Source organism: Ornithorhynchus anatinus, chromosome 2 (genome assembly GCF_004115215.2).
Source record: "Ornithorhynchus anatinus isolate Pmale09 chromosome 2, mOrnAna1.pri.v4, whole genome shotgun sequence".
Lineage (NCBI taxonomy): Eukaryota > Metazoa > Chordata > Mammalia > Monotremata > Ornithorhynchidae > Ornithorhynchus > Ornithorhynchus anatinus.
The window spans coordinates 152683638-152701524 of NC_041729.1; the positions used below are offsets into that span (position 1 = coordinate 152683638).

General features: G+C 42.0%; 1 protein-coding gene and 1 non-coding gene across 5 annotated transcripts in view; both read left to right on the forward strand.

Annotated features, from left to right (window-relative positions):
* Positions 1-17887, forward strand: part of TMEM117 (transmembrane protein 117) — a 537883-nt gene that overhangs the window by 225940 nt on the left and 294056 nt on the right. The window lies entirely within an intron of this gene.
* On the forward strand, positions 13356-13493 carry LOC114809625. The gene has a single exon (XR_003757401.1). It is a non-coding gene; the product is annotated as a small nucleolar RNA SNORA7 (small nucleolar RNA).

Sequence of the window (17887 nt, forward strand, 5' to 3'; positions counted from 1 at the left end):
GCAGCATGGCCTAGTCCATAGAGGTGGAGCTAGGAGCAGAAGGAACTGGGTTCTAATCTCAGCTCCACCAAATGTCTGCTGTTTGACCTTGGGCAAGTCACTTATATTCTCTGTGCGTCAGTTACCTCATTTGTAAAATTGGGATTCAAGTTTATGAGCCCTATGTGGAGCATGGATTGTGTCCAACCTGATTAGCTTGTATCTATTCCAGCAGTTAGTACAGTGCCTGGTTCTTAGTGCTTTACAAATACCATTAAAAAAAAAAATCAAGAAATAGGGATTCGAAGGTGGGGAAAGTGATCTTCTGTCGGCTATAAAGAGGGAGTGTGTTCCAGGTCAGAGGTGTTATGTGGCATTTTTGCCAGATAGATGAAATCACGCTACAGTGGCATTAGAGGAGCAAAGTGTTGAGCCTGGGTTATAGTAGGAGAGCAGTGAGTTAAGGTAGGAGGGGGTTAGGTGATTGAGTTATATAAAGCCAGTAGGAGTTGCTGTTTTATTTGGAGGTGGATGGGCAACCTCTGGAGGTTCTTGAGGAGTGGGGAAATGTGGAATGAACGTTTTTGTAGAAAGGTGATATGGGCAGCAGAGCAAAGTATAGACCGGAGTGGGGAGAGAGAGGAGACAGGGAGGTCAGCAAGGAGGCTGATACAGTAATCGAGGTGGGATAGCATCCAATCATTTAGTCAGTATTGTATTTTGAGATGGGTTTGTATTGTGAGAAAGTATGCCACAGTTTCTAATTCATATTTACTTCTTTAGTTTGTCCAATTAATCCTTTGCCAAAGAGGATCATCTTCAGATGAGAAAGGCAGGTTCTGATGGTGGAAAAAAAAAGTGACGTAATCATGCCATTGGACAGGGATTGTCTCTATCTGTTGCCGAATTGTACATTCCAAGCACTTAGTATAGTACTAAGTACTAAATGCTCTGCACATAGTAAGTGCTCAATATATACTATTGAATGAATTAATTTGAATCCATTTGAACCATGTGTTTTGGGGAGTGGGATGTAAATTCCTGTTAGCCAGCTTGGATTTCATTTGAGACAGATCTGCAAATCCCCGGAGGAAATAATTGCCATAAATTTCAAAACAACACACTGTTAGCAACATAAAATGTTGGCGTTGCATTTGTATCAGTTTAATTTAAATTAGACTTTTACCATTTTACTTTTCAATGTCCTTAATACATTTTTATGGTTCCTTTGTGCCATGCTATGTTTAAAGCTGTATGCAAATTTCAACAATTACTTGCTATTTAGAGTCAGTCTAGTTTGTGATGCTTAATCATCTTTTTAATATATTTGGAAGTTACATTATGTAGGGAATCAACAAATAGATCATATCAAGATAGGAATCTCTCTGCCTCTTCTAATTGTTTCAAGAAAATCTTTTTCTTATGCTTGACTCTGGTTTTATATTGTGGTGGAAGCTTCCAGAATTATTGATTATAATTACTTTGAAAGTAAATGACTCCCATTGAGGCTTTGTTTGAGCCTGGAGTGAATCCAAGATGCAAACTCTGAACCGGTATACATATAAATCTCTAATCACATCATGCAGGTTTTTTTCGGGAAGCCGTGTAAATTAAAGATATGGTGCATCACAATTTCATTAATGAAATTTTGTCAGAATAATGCAGTGAATAATATTTTGATGTTCACTGTTTTTTGACACTGATGTACTAGCAGCAAAGTATATAAAAACTCATTGCCTAAAATTATTTTAACTTGGTAATGGACTGGATATTTTCAGTCACAGCATTGCATTCTCCTTGGTTTGTTTATTTTTATACTCCTTCCTAAACACTGAGTAATTTAATCCACTCAAGGATAGAGTACCTATACCCAATATATATTCCCTGGGAGAGAGTCTTAAATCTCTTTATCAAATTTCAGTTGGATGATCATAATAAAAATGTATTTGAAATATGAAAACCCAAGAACATAGACAGCTGCTCCTTAATAATAGAAATATAACAATTTCATTTGAATGTTGATATTACATTCTTTACTTAAATTTGATACTGTGAAATATAAAGAGTCCCCACCGTTAGAGTTACACTTGCAAAGTGATAGTTTAGCTTCAAATAATAGAGTAAGAAGTTAGAGAAAAAGTTATTTATTAGGAGGCATAAGCTGGCCTAGTGGAAGAGAACAGGTGAGGGAATCAGAGGCCTGCTGTGTCACCTGGGCATGTCACGTCACTTTTCAGTACCACGGTGTCCTCATCTGTAAAATGAGGATACAATATCTGTTCTGCCTCTATTTAGGCTGTGAGTCCCATTTGGGTCAGCTACTCTGCCTGACCTGAAAATCTTGTATCTATCTCAGGATTTGGTTCAGTGCGTTGCACACAATAAGAGCATAACAAATGCATTATTATCATCATCATCAGTATTATTAATGCCGTAGTGATTTTTGTGGCTTTGGAGTATAGATGGGCCCTACAATTCATTCTTGAACTGTTCCTCAAACTTGGATGTATTGTGAATGACTGCATCATGAGGTATATTTTCCCATAAATGTGTATGTACGTTTACTTCTACTTAGTGAGTCCCATATTGACCAGAGGCTGTATCCTACATGGTTTTCTTGTGTCTACACCAGTGCTTCAGACAGTGCTTAACACATAGTAATCTCTCAACAAATATACCAATCATAATCTAGCCATATAAGTTGACGTTGACCATTTAATAATTAATATTTGATAATAGAATTTAATTTCTTCCAAAACCTCCATAGAAATGATATGAACTTTCTTTGAATGCTCAATCCTGTTACACTGTGACTGGATTTTGGATAACCAGAGAGGGAATCTATTGTGGTACCTACAGGCCCTTTTTTTCCCCAGACTTGTTGGACTATGCACTTTTATGTGTTTTGCATTTATATTATTCCATCTCTTTTCCTGTGTTTGTCTCCTCGCTGCTCTCCACCTTATTTTAGATCAATAATGATGATAACTGTGGTACTTATTAAGCGCTTACTATGTGCCAAGCATTGTTCTAAGCACTGGAGTAGATACAGGTTAATCAGGTTGGACACAGTCCCTGTCCCACATAGGGATCACACTCTTAATCCTCATTTTGCTCTTAACTGAGGGTCAGAGAAGTGAAGTGACTTGCTCAAGGTCACACTGCAGATGTGGCAGAGCCAGGATTAGAGCCCTGGTCTTTCTGACTTCCAAGCCCGTACTCTATCCTCCAGTTCAGGGACCGTATCTGATTCTTTGGCTGTGTTCCCAGCACTTAATTCATTGTTCCACCCAAAGTAAATGCTTAATAAATGTGAGCCCCTTGATGGACAGATTCCGTGTCCAATTCCCACATGTATACTCTTTCCCAGCAGGTATTACAGTGCTCTGCCCAGAGTAAGAAATGAATAAATACTATTCCTACTATTGCTACCACTATATTAAGGATAATTAAACTATTGATTAATTAATCTAATTTCATTTATTAATTGATTACCTTAATTTAATTAAGTCTATGTTAAAGTGCTTCCTAGGCTAATGTCACAACATTAACTGAATAACAAATTGAAGTAAGGTTAAATGCAGAAAAAGCAGAAACTTGGTCTGATGACTAGAACGATGTTCTTTTTTTCCACGTAAGTGAAGAGTATGTCCAATTTCACTTAAACCACAGCTGTCTTCTTGTAGCTGGTCAACTTATCCTGAATACTTCTTCACACCTTTGAACTCTGTTCCTCGAGGTCTTCTTCATTGACTTTAGATAACTCTGCTGTCTAAAACCCATGAAACATTTCTTAGCCGCAGATTTTAGTTTGTGCTGGAGAGACCATAATTTCTTTGTTTCTTTTGGCACCTTAGCAGTGTTGCTTTGTACTGTTTAGGTGTCAGATAATATTGGCTGCATCAACCGGACTGTATAGATTTGGGGATAGCTACAACCTGGGGTAACGTATCAAACCATAATGACTGTATCCTTAGGTCATATATACAATGAATTGGCTGTAACGTGGGGTTCTTGATTTTTTTTTCATCCGTGAATCTGGCACTGTAACCTCTGTGAGGGATTTGTGACTGCTCATTTGGGTTCATAAACACTTTAATAATTGAAAGCACTTAGTATAGTGCCCTACAGACACTAAGTGTTCAATAAAAACGATTGATTGATGGATTGCATTATGTCGGAGTCATAAATGACAGGCGAGTTTTGGTCCGGTCTCAAGTCTTTGGGACCAAGAACCTGTGCAAAGGATTTGATTCTAGTTATTTTGTCGGTGCCATTTGCACTCTCTGGTTTGCCAGTGGCTTGAGGCAACAAGCATTATGCAGGGGTGTAGGATATTCACTTCAATTCAGTCGTATTTACGGAGTGCTTACTGTGTGCAGAGCAGTGTGCTAAGCACTTGGGAAAGTACAATACGGCAATAAAGAGAGAAGGTCCCTGCCCACAACAAGCTTATGTCTAGAAGAGGGGGAGATAGACATCAATACAAGTAAACAGGCATCAATATAAATAAATAAAATTACAGATATATACATAAGTGCTGTGGGGTTGGGGCGGGGAGAGTAAAGGGAGCAAGTCAGGGCAATGCAGAAGAGAGTGGGAGGTGATGAAAAGTGGGGCTTAGTCTGGGAAGGCCTCTTGGAGGAGATGTACTATCAGTAAGTCTTTGAAGGGGAAGGAGAGTAATTATCTGGCGGATTTGAGGAGGGAAGGCATTCCAGGACAGAGGTGGGCCATGGGCCAGGGGTTGGCAGCGAGATAGGCGAGATCGAGACACAATGAGAAGTTTAGCACCAGAGGAGCTAAGTGTGCGAGCTGCATTGTAGAAGGAGAGAAGTAAGATGAGGTAAGAGGAGGCAAGGTGATTGAGTGTTTTAAAGCCAAAGATGAGACGATTTTGACTGATATGGAGGTGGACAGACAACCACTGGAGATTTTTGAGGAGGTGGGGTGACATGCTGCAAGCGTTTATGTAAAAAGATAATGTGGCAACGGAGTGAAGTATGGACTGGAGTGGGGAGAGGCAGAAGGTTGGGAGGTAAAGGAGACTGATGCAGTAATCTAGGCAGGATAAAGATGAGTGATTATATTAATGTGATAGCAGTTTGGATGGAGGGGAAAGGGAAGATTTTAGCGATGTTGTGAAGGTGAGACTGACGGGATTTAGTGACAGACTGGATATGTGTGTTGAATGAGAGAGCCAAGTCAAGGTGAACCCCAGGTTTACAGTGTTATGGCCAAGGTCACATTGCTAAGCGACCCCAAGAATTCATGTAATGATGCCAGTTAGGACCAAAGTGACCACAACTTAATGCTGCTACTCTGCTAGACCATGGTGACTCAGCAGGCGAAGTGCTTTGGGGACCTCTGTGCAATTTGCCGCCCATGTCAATCAGCTATTTTCTGGATTCCTGCTGAGTCTGTCCATCACAAAATGTACCCAAAGTGTTTTTCCCATCAGGAAGCTTCCCCACTGATGGTGTGGCCCAAGTGGGCCTTGCCCTACTTCTGGCTGTCTCACCTCCTCACCACAGTGATGTAATAGTAATAATGATGATGGTATTTGTTAAGTGCTTACTATGTGCCAGGCATAGTACTAAGTGCTGGGATAGATACCGGGTTATTGGGTTGGACACAGTCTTTGTCCCACATAGGGCTCACAGTCTTAATCATTTTTAAGGTGAGGATGAGGGAACTGAGGCATTGAGAAGTGAAGCCACTTGCCCAAGGTCACACAGCAAAGTGGTGGGGTCGGGATTAGAACACAGGTCCTTCAGATTCCAGGGTTGTGCTCTGTCCACTAGGCAACACTATCTCTCAAAATCCTTCCACCTGAACAGGGATGTGAACCCTGGACCTTCAGATTAAAAGTCTGTGCAGTCAATCTTGTTTATTACATGCTTACTGTGTGCAGAGCACAGTACTGAGTGCTTGGAAGAGTATAATATAACAGTACAAAGACACATTTCCTATCCACAACAATGAGTCTACAGTCGAAATTTAGGGGGAGGGAGGAAGTTGCATTATTTAGCATTTGACAAATGAAGCTTAACTAAATAAAATACATGAACTAGAATCGCCTCCATTTGGGACATGACCTCCAAATAGCTGATTGCCTGGAGAAAGTTCCCTGGGAGCTATTCGTTAGGACTAGGAGTCAGAACAGGAGAAAGGATGATGAAGTGCAGGGGGGAAGGAAGTGGCAGATGGAAAAGAAGAGGAATAATAATAATAACCGTGGCATTTGTTAAGTGCTTACTACGTACCAGGCACTGTTCTAAGCCCAGGGGTAGATGCAAGATAATTGGTTTGGACTCTGTCCCTGTCCCACATAAGGCTCACATTATTAATCCCCATTTTACAGATGAGGGACCTGACACACTGAGAAGTGAAGTGACTTACTCGAAGTCATACAGCAGCCGTGTGGCGGAGCCAGGATTAGAACTCAGTTTCTTCTGACTCCCAGGCCCCTGCTGTATTCACTAGGCATGCTGCTTCTCAAAGGACCAGAAAAAGGATCACAAGATCAACCAAATGATCTGGTTCGAGTTGGCTCCTCTCCTGTTGCAGCCAGCCATTCCCCAGGGAGAAAGGCACATTCCTGCACATTCCCAGCTGCCGCACCAGGACTGAGTCAAGTAATAACACCCTGCCTGGGCTTCCTGCCTCTCAGGAAGCTATGAGTTGCAAAGTCAGGGCATGCTGAGTAACGGACTAGAGGGAGCCTCTTGCTCATGGCCAGAATGGGCAGTTCCATTGATCATCTCCAGGCCCCGTAAGTACCCTCCCAGGACCAGCTCCCCTCAATTTTCAAGACTGACCACAGGGTCAGTGAGACCAATCACCACCTCTGTCAAATAATAATAAGGTTGGTATTTGTTAAGCGCTTACTATGTGCAGAGCACTGTTCTAAGCACTGGGGTAAATACAGGGTAATCAGGTCGTCCCATGTGAGGCTCACAGTTAATCCCCATTTTAAAGATGAGGTAACTGAGGCACAGAGAAAAGTGACTTGCCCACAGTCACACAGCTGACAAGTGGCAGAGCAGGGAGTCGAACTCATGACCTCTGACTCCAAAGCCCAGGCTCTTTTCCACTGAGCCATGCTGCTTCAAGGAGAGACAAAGTCACTTACCAAATTGAATGGAACTTTTCAGGTGGCCACTGCACCTTCAGAATAACAGAGCTGATTGCTCCCGAAAGAGGCCACTCTTGATGGAGCCTCGATAGCTAAGGACCAATAATAATGTTGGTATTTGTTAAGCGCTTACTATGTGCAGAGCACTGTTCTAAGCGCTGAGGTACATACAGGGTAACCAGGTTGTCCCACGTGAGGTTCACAGTCTTAATCCCCATTTTACAGATGAGGTAACTGAGGCACAGAGAAGTTAAGTGACTTGCCCACAGTCACACAGCTGACAAGTGGCAGAGCTTGGATTCGAACCCGTGACCTCTGGCTACCAAGCCTGGGCTCTTTCCACTGAGCCACGCTGCTTCTCTAATGAATGACCTCACTTGAAACCCCCTTGGCCTGACTGTGGAGGAGACAGACAGAGCAGCCCACAGGCCCCGGGGAACTGGAAGGGGCTTCTCGCAGAGATCGATCTGGAACTGGGTGAGATTCACCATCAGGAGGTCGTTGATGTTGCGGGTTACTGCGGGAAAAGCAACAGTGACTGGAAGATTGATAGGAGTTTTGGAGAGTCCAAGAGGTGCACACTAACTCCAATCGATAACATTGATTGATTTCTTAACTCAATATTAATTTGCACGGTACTCGTTCAACTTTCCAGAAGCACACATTAGTAAAGAATATGTCATTCTTTCCTCTATATTTCGGGAAAAGCATAAATGAATGACAGGCTTTTGTAAGCAGTGTTTGTATTTTGTAAAGATGCTATAAAATGTCACTTTTTTTAACTACTCAAAGGTAAATGAATAAAAGTATAAATATATTTGGGATAAAAGAAATATAAGGGGATGGAATAAACACAAAAGATGTTTTTAAATTCCCTGAAAACAATATTTTCTTTAAAAAAATCTATGTAAACTTCAGAAATTTAGGACACACCCATTCATTTCCTGCAGAAAACTGAAGCAACAGTAACTTGGCTTTGCACCCATTATTCATCCCCCCCAACCGAACAGCAATGTACACATCCATAATTTATTCATTTATATTAATGACTGTCTCCCCTATAGACTGTAAACTCACCGTGGGCAGGGAATGTGTCTACCAACTCTGATATATTGTTCTCTCCCAAGCACTTTAATACACTGCTCTGCACATAGTACAGTGCTAAATATATTCAATTAATTGATTGATGGATTGATTAATCCTCTCTGATTCAAGTGCACCTTAAAAGCAGTGCTAAGATTTCTATAAAGTAATATTCCTTATCAGTCAGTAGCATTTATTGAATGCTTATCCTATGCCAAGAACTGTAGTTTTTAGAATGGAGTAAGAGTGTGAGCCCCATGTGGTACAGGAACTGTGTCCCAACCTGGTTACCTTGTGTCTACCCCAGCCCTTAGAACAGATCCTAGCACACAGTAAGCACTTAACAAATACCATTAGTAATAGCAACATAATATATATGTTAAGTGCTTAATAACTGCCAATTACTGTGTTACAGGCTAAGGTATATATAAGATAATCAGCTCTGACACAGTCCCACTCTCACTTGGGGTTTGCAGTCTAGGTAGGAAGGAATCCCCATTTTACAGATGGGGAAATGGAAGCCCAGTTTAGGAAGAGAGTTCTCCAAAAATCAGTGGCCACTCAAGGAGTCCATAAAATCAATGAATGGTATTTAATGAGCATTGACTGCTTTTCAATTCCAGCCTTTAGAGCCTGGGCTTGGGAGTCAGAGGATGTGGGCTCTAATCCCAACTCCACCACTTGTCAGCTGTGTGACTTCGAACAAATCACTTAACTTCTCTGTACCTCAGTTACCTCATCTGTAAAATAGGGTTTAAGACTGTGAGCCCCACGTGGAACAACCTGATAACCTTGTTTTATATCCCAGTGCTTAGAACAGTGCTTGGCACATAGTAAGCACTTAACCAATACTGTGGTTATTATTATTATTATTATTATTTAACTCCTAAATCTCTTTAATTGATGTATTAGACCCTTGATGAATTTCTGTTCCGGGGATTATTTTGCTAACCAAAATTTTGAGTATTACCAGACTGCATGCTGATCATACTAACTCCAATTATTTTTTGCAACAAAAGGAATGAGTTGCCTTAGGTCCTTACCAGGGTACTTATAAAGATTTAATCGTGAGTGAATGGAATGGGGTAAGGACAGTGCATATTATTCTTTTAAGATGCATTATCTGAGGGAGGCACAGGGCCATTTGGAGCTGTAGATAAGAATGGGGCATAAGCGCAGAGGCTTGGAGTATCGGTCATCAGCGTGGGTGCTTCTGTTTCATTCAAAAAATCCATACAAAAATCTCCTCCGTGTGCCTGAAGGAGCAATCTTCATTCTTCTTCAAAGACTTACATGTATCATCTCGTTTATCGCCACAAGAATTATCTCCAAGAGGTAAAGGTAATACACTATAAAGCCGACATATCACAGATACTGCATCCAGTCTTTGTCACCAGCCCAGAGTTAACTCACATTCTTGTTGTGGATTCTGAACTGCCTGATGTCCAAGAGATTCTGTCAGAGTATTAGAAATAATTGTGCTTTTTGAGCACCCACTTGGGAACCACAGTATAATGAAATGACACATCCCCTGCTTACAGGTAGCTTATACGCTAATGGAAGAGACGAATATAAAAAATATTCACAGCTAAAGTGGGCAAAATAATAGCATCCTCATATAAAGACAAAGTGGTTGGATGATACAGTTCAGGCTGCTGGGAAATTAATTGGGGATGAACAGGTCGAGGGGTAAGGTTAGTCTTCCAAGCATGCTGCGTATTGCAGCGGAATCCTTTGGCTGATTTCCCAATCTCCTTCACCCCAGAATCTAATTTGGATAGTCCCTGTTATGGTTGTGACGACAATGTGCCTATCATCTCACTGAACTCTGTGATTTCCTGACCAAGGATAAGATTTAAGCTTTGGGACAATAAAATGGTAATAATAATTATATATGGTATTTGTTAAGTGCTTACTATGTGCTTACACTGTACTAAGCGCTGAAGTGGATACAAGCGAATCGGATTGGACACAGTCCCAGTTCCACGTGGGCGTCACAGTCTCAATCCTCATTTTACAGATGAGGTAAGGGAGGCCCAGAGAAATGAAATGACTTGCCCAAGGTCACACAGCAGACAAGTGGCAGAGCTGGATTAGAACCCATGACCTTCTGGCTCCCAGGCCCATGCTTTATCCACCAGACCATGTGTTCACTCTAATAATAATAATGTTGGTATTTGTTAAGCACTTACTATGTGCCAAGCGCTGTTCTAATGGCTCCTGTACCTCAAGGACCAGCAAATCAGAAAGGACAATGTCAAAGGCTGGTTCTTTTCCTCCATTATTTCCTTCTTCCCAAAGCAGTGAATGTGATAGAAATAGAAATCTGGTAGCCCAAGTGAGTTGATTCATTCCAATATCTGTGTTTGGTGGAAGGAGAAATTTAAAGAAAATGCATGAGCGCAATATATTTTTTTTTTTTTTTAAGAAATGAAACCAAGACAGGTTTCTGAAAAGTAACTCCATGGAGCATGGCAATTCTAATAAATGTTTACCTCTCTCCTTTAATAGATCCTTGCGGGCAGAGACTGTATTTACTTAGTCTGTTGTGCTCTCTCCCAAATGCTTAATACAGTGCTCTGCACATAGAACGTTCTAAATACATACCTTTGTTGATATACAATTTGTGACAGTGACGCGACACTAGCAAAGGGAAAAATGACCACACTGAGGGCTCAGCTCTTCCAGGAGGCCTTCCCAGGCTGAGCTCCCCCTTTCCCTCTGCTCCTCCTCCCCTCCCCACTACCCCCCGTCCCACCCTCTGCTCTTTCCCCTTCCCCTCCCCTCAGCACTGTGCTTATTTGTATATATTATTTATTACCCTATTTATTTTGTTAATGAGGTGTATATCTCCATGATTCTATTTATCTGGATGATGTTGTCTTGTTTTGTTTTGTTCTGCTTTGCTTTGCTGTCTGTCTCCCCCATTTAGACTGTGAACCTGTTATTGGGCAGGGATTGTCTCTCTCTGTTGTCGAATTGTACATTCCAAGTGCTTAGTACAGTGCTCTGCACATAGTAAGTGCTCAATAAATACTACTGAATGAATGAACTTCTTAGAAATGAGACATGCAATGAGTAGACGTGGGTGTTAGTTGGTGATTGGATCTCAGGTCCTCCAAGAGACCTTCCTTGACTAAGCCCTCATTTCCTCTTTTTCCACTCCCTTCTTTCTGCATCATGTTTCCACTTGGAGTTGCACCTTTTATTCACCCCACCCTTAGCCCCACAGCACTTATGTACATATCTCTACTTTATATTAAAGTCCATCTCCCCGTCTAGAGCCTTAGCTCCTTGTGTCCAGGGAATGTGTCCACCATCTTTGTAATACTGTACTTTCCCAAGAACTAAGTACAGGGCTCTGCACTCAGTAAGGGCTCAATAAACATGATTTATTGACTGATTGATATCCCTTTCATTTGAGACTGGGCCTAGGACAGGAGATAGGGAAATTAGTGTGCAAGAATTAAGAACAGTGATCTGAACAGAGTAATCGCTCAAGCTCAGTGAAAAGAGCTTGGGCTTGGGAGTCAGAGGTCATGGGTTCTAATCCCGGCTCTGCAGCTTGCCAGCTGTGTGACTTTGGGCAAGTCACTTCACTGCTCTGTGCCTCAGTTCCCTCATCTGGAAAATGGGGATTAAAACTGGGAGTTCCACGTGGGACAATCTGATCACTTTGTAACCCCCCCCCCCAGTGCTTAGAACAGTGCTTTGCACATAGTAAGCACTTAACAAATAACCACTAAAATACCACTATTATTATTTTAGGCTGGGTCTAAGACAAAGGATAGGGAAATTAAGTCAGAAGCTATTTGGGAGAATATATTTGTATCTCTTTCAATATCACCTCATTATGTGTAGCCCGTATCTTACGCCTCATCCTCTGCATGACGAGCAAAATATAGTAAATTGAAGAAAAGAAAATTAATGTCTGATATCCTTGTGAATGCAAAGCTTGCTAGGTGGAAATGTGTAATGAAAAAGATTACCCAGGTTAATTCATTTGAACTTACATTAAACTTCAAAGCCAGAATTGTAACAATAGCTTTTTTATTTACAGGGTGCTTATGAGGAAGGGACAATCAAATGTCATGCTCGGAATGTTAGCCGATTGATGCAAAGGTTAGGAAGGGACATTCTCTTATACACAGCATTCCACAGTTGGTTTGTGCATCGGAGGATGGGGAGAGTCAAGTTTTGCAGTTTTTTCAACTCTCAGGCAGAGGTCTTTGAAGGAGAAAGAAAATTGTAATTCTGCAGAAGGGGGAGAGCTGATTGAGTGCCTTAAAGGCAGTGATATGTAGTTGTCTTTGAGGCAGATGGTGGTAGGGCAACCACTGAAAGGTTTTTGAGGAGTGGGAAAAATAGGGGTTTCACTTTTTTTAGGGAAATGAGTCAGGCCACAGAGTGAAGTATGGACTGGAGAAGGGAGACACAGGGGGAAGGGAAGTCAGTGAGGAGACTTGCAGTCGTCAAGGTGGGATAGGATCAGTGCTTGCATCAACATGATAACAGTTTAGATGGGGAGGAAAGGATGGATTCTAGAGATGTTGTGGAGGTCGAACCAACAAGATTTGGTGCCAGGTTGAATGTGTTAACTCCTCCTGTGGACTGTAGTAAGCTCCTTGTGGGAGTGATTGCGTCTTCCAACTCTGTTGTATTATACTTTCCAAGCTTGTGTGCCTTACTCAGCATACAGTAAATGCTTAATAAATACTGTTGGTTCATTGATTAGGTTGAATTTGAGAGATGAGTAAAGGTCAATTCCATGGTTAGGAGCTTGTGAGACAGAGGAAGTGGTGGTGGTAGTGTCTACAGTAGAGAAGCAGCATGGCTCAGTGGAAAGAGCACGGGCTTTGGAGTCAGAGTTCATGGGTTCGAATCCAGGCTCGGCCACTTGTCAGCTGTGTGACTTTGGGCAAGTCACTTAACTTCTCTGTGCCTCAGTTACCTCATCTGTAAAATGGGGATTAAGACTGTGAGCCCCACATGGGACAACCTGATTCCCCTGTGTCTACCCCAGCGCTTAGAACAGTGCTTGGCACATAGTAAGCGCTTAACAAATACCAACATTATTATTATTATTATTACAGTGATAGGGCATTTGCCTCTTGTCGAACAAGGATTGTGTCTCATCTTATATCTACCCCAGTCCTTCCCCTCAGGGTCGTACCTGGAGAGTTACCAGTACTCTGCCAGCCTCGGCTATGAAAGGGAGAGTCAAGCAGAGGCCTACCCATTCCATTCCTAGCTTGGGCAGTGGCTAAAGAGTGGAAGGCCATCTGCTACAAGTCAAAACCCACCCGTGCTGGGCAGCAGCAGCACGAGAGAGAGTCGAGGGCGGAGACTCAAGTTGACTGCGCGGAAGGAGGCAATGGTAAACCACTTCCGTATTTTTATCAAGAAAACTCTGTGGATACACTTCCAGAACGATTGCAGATGGGGAGCAGGGCGTTCCGAGAGAGATGAGTCTGTGGTGTCACTGTGGGTCGGAAACGACTCGATGGCATAAGACAAGACAAGACCCCAATCCTTAATGCAGTGTCCGGCATACAGTAAGCGATCTGTATGTGCCATAAATAAAAGAATAATAGTGATAGCAATGAAATATGAGCTGGAAAGCACATTTTTGGAGTTCATTCACTGGGCTAGAGTGGATATGGAAATGATTTATTTAGGATTTTATCTGTTAAAAGCCTTATGGTTTTAAAAAAATAAAACCAAATCAAAAGCAGAGTACAAAGGAGTCTGTTACTGTGTCATATATGATAGATTGCACTCCCTTTTGGATACAGGATTATAATTAAACGCCACCATTCCATTAGAGCTTCTTAATTTTAAAATTAATATTGTAGCCACAATGATCTCCATTAAGACTTAGGTAAAGTGAAGTGAAGTTTGAAGCAGCCATTGCACATTAGCTAGAATGGCAGAATATAAATCAAAGGCTGGTGTGATACAGCGCCGCGTTCTAATGCCTACGTGGTGGCCGTCAATGCAGAACTTTAATAATGTGCTATGGTGTGAGAGTAGCAGTATATTTGACAGTTGGGCAGCGGTGAGCAGAAAGTAATCAATCAATCAGTGGTATTTACTGAATGCATACTGTGTGCAGAACATTGTAAAACAGGTGAAAATCCATTCTTTTGGATACTTGTGAACACTCAAGAGCCCATGTGTATTAATAGTCCTATTTTCTACATTCTAATTTTGGCAAACTCGGTAATTTGCTAGAATCCTCCAATTGGAGTGGCTGGGATGAATCTATAGTCATTCAGTCAGTCGTTTTCATTGAGCACTTGTTGAGCACACACAGACCTAGATTGTAGTAAGCACTTGGGAGACTATAATTCAACAAGATAACAGACGCGTGCCCTGCCCACAATGAGCTTATAGTCTAAAGGGGGAGACAGACATTACTATAAATGAATAAATTACAGCTATAATAAATTACAGATATAAAACGGCCACTTTACTAACTTGGAATGAGGGTCAATCTACCGTGATATAGTTGAACCCCTGGAGAGGAGCAATTATCTTGATTCATTTTATATTCCACTGTCCAACAGTGAGGGTTTATTGTCTCTCTCACATTATGATCTAATAAAAACTCTGGATTCATCAAATATGCACAGAGCTGTGTGTACACCGTAACCTATCTTTTCTGAGACTCACTTGTTATACTGCTGCCTAGGATGGATGAATCAAAAGAACAGATTTATAACCAAGGAGCTCACATTGTGCTGATTATCCATTATGCTCTCTCCCAGCTGCTTATTAAATTCATACATCATATATCTTAGTGGCAGGGAGAAGACATGTAGACAGGTGCCCCCCAAATACTGTGTGATGATGATAATGATGTTATTTTTCTATTAAGGGCTAGTTTCAAACACTAGTGATCTCTGCAATGTTCTGAGAAGATATTGATCCATTTTCTTCCTTATCAAAAGGTCTTGTTTCATTATCCTTCCTAGGATTTGATATATTCATCCTCATCTCTGGTTAGGGAAAGTTGCATATATCGTGATGACCCCGATATGACTGAAGAATAGCACATTATTCACATATCATGTGACACATTTTCTGTACAACACCTGGTCTTCATTTTCAAAGGGAATGCCATCATTTTACAAATGTGACTGTACCTACCGCATGTGCCCAGGGCGATGTCTTTATCCCAGTCATCATTCTGCAACAGAACCGGCACAATTTTCTTCAAGACTTTGCTGTTAGTAATCTTTGGAATTGAAATCTTCCTAATAGGTCAGGAACATCTAGTGGGTGAGAAGCAGCATGGCATAGTGGAGAGGACATTGGCCTGGGAGTCAGAAGGATCTAGGTTCATTCATTCATTCAATAGTATTTATTGAGCGCTTACTATGTGCAGAGCACTGTAATAAGCGCTTGGAATGAACAAGTTGGCAACAGATAGAGACAGTCCCTGTCGTTTGACGGGCTTACAGTCTAATCGGGGGAGACAGACAAGAACAATGGCAATAAATAGAGTCAAGGGGAAGAACATCTCGTAAAAACAATGGCAACTAAATAGAATCAAGGTGATGTACATTTCATTAACAAAATAAATAGGGTAATGAAAATATATACAGTTGAGCAGACGAGTACAGTGCTGAGGGGATGGGAAGGGAGAGGGGGAGGAGCAGAGGGAAATGGGGGGATAAGAGGGTTAAGCTGCGGAGAGGTGAAGGGGGGGGCGGTAGAGGGAGTAGAGGGAGAAGGGGAGCTCAGTCTGGGAAGGCCTCTTGGAGGAGGTGAGTTTTAAGTAGGGTTTTGAAGAGGGGAAGAGAATCACTTTGGTGGAGGTGAGGAGGGAGGGCGTTCCAGGACCGCGGGGGGACGTGCCACTGCCGCTTGTCTGCTGTGTGATCTTGGCCAAGTCACTTCACTTCTCTGTGCCTCAGTTACCTCATCTGCAGAATGGGGATTAAGACTCTGAGCTCCATATGGGACAGGGACTGGTACCCAACCCGATTTGCTGGAATCCACCTCAGCGCTTAGTACACTGCCTGGCATATAATAAACATTTAATAAATACCATTATTATGATTTTTATTTTATCATAACTTTAGTCTCCAGATTGGATTTTCTCTCATTTTCAAGCACACCTGCATCGAAGAGTTTGGACCATTCTGAACCTATCACATGGCTGTGCCTTACAACAAACCACAGCCCTAGAGTAGCCTTAGTATCTTAGTATCTTGCTTAGAGAAGCAGCGTGGCTCAGTGGAAAGAGCCTGGACTTGGGAGTCAGAGGTCATGGGTTCTAATCCCGGCTCCACACTTGTCAGCTGTGTGACTTTGGGCAAGTCACTTAACTTCTCTGAGCCTCAGTTACCTCATCTGTAAAATGGGGATTAAGACTGTGAGCCCCATGTGGAGCAACCTGATCACCTTGTATCCCCCCAGCGCTTAGAACAGTGCTTTGCACATAGTAAGTGCTTAACAAATGCCAAAATTTTATTTTCATTTTATTTTAGTAAATATTTTCAGAGCAGCCACATTTACTTGTCTTGTCTCATCTTATGCCAGCAAGTCATTTCCAACCCATAGTGACACCATGGACACATCTCTCCCACAACTCCCCCTCTGCATCTGCAATCGTTCTGGTAGTGTATCTATCCAGCTTTATTGTTAAAACTATTGAAGTGGTTTGCCATTACCTCCTTCCAGGCGGGCAACTTGAGTCTCCGCTGTCGATTCTCTCACATGCCGCTGCTGCCCAGCATGGGTGAGTTTTGACTTGTAGTAGATGGCCTTCCACTCGCTAGCCTCTAACCACACTAGGAATGGAATGGACAGGCCTCTCCTTGACTCTCCCTCCCTTAGCCGAAGCTGGTAGAATACTGGAAACGCTCCAGATGCCACCCTGAGAGGGGTACATATACTTAGCAGTTGTCAAAACCTGGATCTGTTGAAGGTTTTAAATGTTTTTATAATATTCACAAAAGCAGTTTTGCTATTGTTGGATGAAATAGATTTATCTCTATGGTGCAGCAAAGCCTGTGTCAGTAGTAGTAGGAGTAATAATACTAGTGATAGTTGTTGGAGCAATATTTTTTATTAACTGCTTATTGTGGGCAGAGCACTGTACTAAACACTCGTGAAAGTCTGCTATGTGACCTTGGTCAAATCGCTTCACTTCTCAGGGCCTCAGTTCCCTCATCTGTAAAATGGGGATTGAGACCGTGAGCCCCACGTGGGACAGGGACTGTGTCCAACCCGATTTGCTTGAACCTCCCCGAGCGCTAAGTACAGGGCCAGCACATAGTAAGTGCTTAACAAATGCCATAATTATAATTATTACAAGATAAAAGAGTTAGTAGACATGATCCCTGCCCATCTTGGGAGTCAGAAGGACCTGTGTTTTAATCCCAGGTCTGGGTTTGCTGAGTGATCTTGGTCAAGTTATTTCCACTTCTCTAAACCTGAATTATCTCATATGTAAAATGGAGATTAAGACCACGGTCGCCATGTGGGACACGGACTGTGTCCAACCTGATTATCGTATATCTACCCCAGCATTTAGTTCGTTGTACGGTACGTAATAAGGGTTTACCAAATATCATATTAAACGGAGCTTACGGTCTAGCAGGAGAGAGTACTATAGAGTTAATAAATTAGTGATATTCTTCTAAATCCTTGTTATTGGCTATGGAGAGCATAGGT